Source organism: Octopus bimaculoides, chromosome 4 (assembly GCF_001194135.2).
Source record: "Octopus bimaculoides isolate UCB-OBI-ISO-001 chromosome 4, ASM119413v2, whole genome shotgun sequence".
Taxonomy (NCBI): Eukaryota; Metazoa; Mollusca; class Cephalopoda; order Octopoda; family Octopodidae; genus Octopus; species Octopus bimaculoides.
The window spans coordinates 346,879-350,668 of record NC_068984.1 but is presented as its reverse complement, the minus strand read 5'-3'; positions in this window follow the sequence as shown (position 1 = coordinate 350,668).

The window sequence follows — 3,790 nt, the reverse complement described above, 5'->3', positions numbered from 1 at the left end:
TATCCGCTCTAAGTGAAAGTACATTACATTAATGAAACAACCGAGTGGTGGAGTACGAGCTGAGTACGGGTTGGCCATCATATCACTTCATTCACTGCTTTTAACCTTTACCAGTGAAATGGCTGCTGTACGTTCGGTTCTATCGTAAGCAGTGTCTTATAAATACCCAATGAGGGAGCCCCAACTTGCTAGAAACAGCAGTCAAATATCCTTCAAATTACACCCTACCGTCTTCAAAAAGGGTGGGGGACATATTAGATAATGCAGCTGATGTGCAACAGTATTGACTGAGCATGTCTGAAATGCCAAGAGTCCATGGATCGAATGAGAACTGACCTGGAGTTAAACAATAAAGGTCCTGGGGTTTAGCAAAAACAAGCCAAAGCTTGGTTTTAGCAGCAGAGTTTATGTTTTAAGAATGAAGACGGCTTTTATGATATTTATATCAGAACTATACGAGGCAATAGCAGACTGAAGTTAAAAGCTCTGCAGATATGCTAACTTTGGTAGTTAATAACTGCTGGGCCTTTGTTAAAGAGTGGCGTTTATCGATCTGGAGAAGTTACTGTAGAAAGACACAAGTCCGAACTTTTCAAACAAGACTTTACATCAGAAAAATGCTTGTTTTTGTTTTTATGTTTTGGAGTTTGATTTTTTATTTTTTATTTTTAAATATGAATATATAGGCTGTGTGGTAAGTAGCTTGCTTACCAACCATATGGTCCCGAGTTCAGTCCCACTGCGTGGCACCTTGGGTGTCTTCTACTATAGCCTCGGGCCGACCAAAGCCTTGTGAGTGGATTTGATAGACGGAAACTGTAAGAAGCACGTCATATGTATGTATATATATTTGTGTCTGTGTTTGTCCCCCCACCATCGCTTGACAACCGATGTTGGTGTGTTTATATCCCCGTAACTTAGCAATTCGACAAAAGAAACCAGTAGAATCAGTACTAGGCTTACAAAGAATAAGTCCTGGGGTCGATTTGATCGACTGAAGGTGGTGCTCCAGCATGGCCGCAGTCAAATGACTGAAACAAGCAAAAGAACATGTGTAAAGCAAGGCGGGGAGCTGACAGCACCATTCGCCGCGGGACCAAACGCTCGGCGACATTTCGTTTGTCTTCACGTTCTGAGTTTAAATTCCGCTGGGATCGACTTGGTCTTTCGTCCCTTCAAAATCAATAAAGTAAGTATCGGTTGAGCACTGGGATCGATATAAACGACTAGTCCTCTCCTCCGAAATTGCTGGCCTTGTGCCAAAATTTGAAACCCTTATCATTATCCCTTGACGAAAACTGAGTGCAGCTGTCCACAGACAGCGGACTAAGGTGATTCTTGTTTTACTGATCATGCTTCAAGAATCCTGCGGAGAATTCTTACAGTTCCAAGCAATTCTGATTTTTGGGGGTGTTCTATCTTCACATTCGTACCAACCTTTTTGTGTTATGCTGATAGTTGAGTGCTGATAGTTGAGTGCTGATAATTGAGTGCTGATACTGCCAAGTGCACCAATTACTATGGGGTATCATGTTCAATCTCTTCATTTTCTACATCCTGCATATTTGCCTTTGCTGGAATCCTTTTGGCAAAGAATTGTTTTACTTGTGGTCAGCCACTTTGGGATTTGCACGCCGTTGTTGAGGATTTTATCCGTTTGCGTGGCTATTCTTTTGTGTAGTGCTGGGAAATTTTTCAGGCATTATACTTGGCCAGTATTATGAGATGAAATCTTAAAGTTTATTTTGCTGGGTTTGATGGAAGGCGTCAGCTGTCCACAGACAGCAGACTAAGGTGACACTTATTTACTGGTCATGCATGAAGATCCCTGCGAAGAATTCTTGCAGTTCCAAGCAATTCTGATTTTTATAGGTGTTCTACCTTCACACTCGCACCAATCTTTTTCAGCAATGTTGGTAGATGAATCCTAATTATCATTAATTAAGGTAATGAGTTGGCAGAATCGTTAGTGCGCTGGACGAAATGCTTGGTGGTGTTTCACTTGTCGCTGCACTCTCAGTTCAAATTCCGCCGAGGTCGACTTTACTTTCATCCTTTCGGAGTCGATAAATTAAGTACCAGTTATGCACTAGGGTTCATGTAATCGACTAACCCATCTCCAAAATTTCAGGCCTTGTGCCTATAGTAGAAAAGATTATTATTATTATTACTGAGTGAGAGAGCAGTGCATCCCATCAAAGTGACACTGGGGTAAAATATACGAAGCCCATTATACCCATCATGACTCCCCTTCTGATAAGGGTACACCAGGCACATGCATTACAACCATATGTGCACGACATGGTGATCTCATATCAAGAGAAACAGCGCATTGAGCAGAATATTTGCTGTAGCCCATCTTTTATACCAAGACAAAACAATGTACATGATAACACATCCAATCAATTAAGATCAGAAGCCATGAGAGCCACTGCTTGGTACTACATCAGGGCAATTATTATTATTATTGTTGATGTTGTTGTTGTTTCTCTTTATCACAGGTTTTGTTGGAGCTTCTGGAGTCTTGCATTCATAGCGGGTTTATTACCAGCAGCCTACAATACCATGCTATTCATTCTTGTCAGCTATCTAATCCTTTTCTAATTATTCTGGCCGTGCCAAGGAGGTAAACCTTTTGTAACAGTTCTACTGGGCACTCTATTCCAATTTCCTTTATATTTGTCTTGATGCCTTCTGATACTGTTCCCAAGGACCCAACAATAATTGGCACTATATTCGCCTTCTTCATTTTCCATAGTCAGGCTATTTCGTACTAAAGAGTGTTGTATTTATCAATCTTTTCGCCTTCCTTCTTGACTATTCGGGGGTCAAAGGAGCATGCAACATCAAATCTTGATTTTCACCTCTCCTAATACTCTAATTCCATGCTGTCAATTCCGTTATCCAGCACATTATGCTATTCCATATGAAGCTTCTCATATTTTCTGCTACTCCATACATTTCCATTGTTCTTATTGTCCAGGAGTGAGGTATCATTTCGCAGGCTTTTCGATAGTCAACCCATGCCATGCTCAAGTTTGTGTATCTTCTCTTGCAGTTCCAGATAATTAGATTATCAATTAAGAGTTGATCCTTCGCTCCGCGACTCCTCTTTCGGCACCCTTTCTGTTCAATGGGTAGTAGCCCACTTTTACCAAGTATCTATACAGTTCATCAGCCAAAGCACATGACATTAGTTTCCACATTAGTAGAAAGTATGTTATTGGTCTAAAGTTGGATGCAACATTTCCCTTTTCAGGATCCTTGGTACATAACAATGTCTTTCGTTTTGTCATCCAGCTGGGGACTGCGCCTTCCTGCAAGCAAGCATTCATCTAGCTATTACGCTATTCTTTCATGGAGCCTTCTCAGCTTCTTCATGCCATAACCTTGGACCCCATCCGGTCCTGAGCTCTTCCAATTTGGGAATTTTTTCTTAACTGCTTTTTTACGATTTCTATAGTTATTTTCATGACTTCTTGGCCTTCTGTATTTCTTAACCTATCTTGGATTTCATGCAGCCACTCTGCTTCATCATTATTCGCTACAGGTTGATCCCAGATCCCTCTCCAGAATGCCCTGCTTTCCTCTGCATTTGGTATCACCATGTATCCATTTCCAAGTAAGTGTGTGTGTATAAATATATATATATATATATAATGTAACCTCGTGGATATCGTTGGCGATTTTTTCTTCCTCCGTCTTCCCTTCTTTGGACTTTCCTATGTTTTCGACGAAGAGCTCCGCTCAAAACGTCAAGTTCTCTTTCTTTCCTTTGCCGAGCGTCCAG